This window comes from Phalaenopsis equestris, unplaced genomic scaffold, assembly GCF_001263595.1.
Source record: "Phalaenopsis equestris unplaced genomic scaffold, ASM126359v1 Scaffold000303, whole genome shotgun sequence".
NCBI lineage: Eukaryota > Viridiplantae > Streptophyta > Magnoliopsida > Asparagales > Orchidaceae > Phalaenopsis > Phalaenopsis equestris.
This window is the reverse complement of record NW_018164745.1, coordinates 11,271-11,715: the sequence shown is the minus strand read 5'-3', so window position 1 is coordinate 11,715 and position 445 is coordinate 11,271.

The following is a 445-nucleotide window of genomic DNA, read 5'->3' as shown; positions in this document are numbered from 1 at the left end:
AATGTGTGATTGAGTTTAATATAACTGTAATTATGATCTTGCTTTTGAATTCGTAGAACATTAGTTGGAAGCAAAATGAAGAATCCTGAAGTGATGGTTTTTAGTGCTTATCCTATTTGATAAAAAAAAGGGGATTGTGATTCAGGCTATATAATGGACATATATTAATATATCTTTTGAATCCTAGGTTGTCTGTTTTGAACATGCCTCAAAAGTTAAACCGGAAGACAGAGGAAGAGAGAGAGAGAGAGAGTAATTAGGCCGATTCCTATAGTGAAATTGGGGAAAGTCTCTTTATTTGTTCTTTTGCTTTCTATTTATGAAGGTGCATTTGTCCAATTCCAAAAAAGAGGAAAACAATTAAGGAAACCACCCTTAATACGATTAATTATACTAATTTGATACCAAATCTGCATGACAATTTGAATTTGAACATAACAGTAAT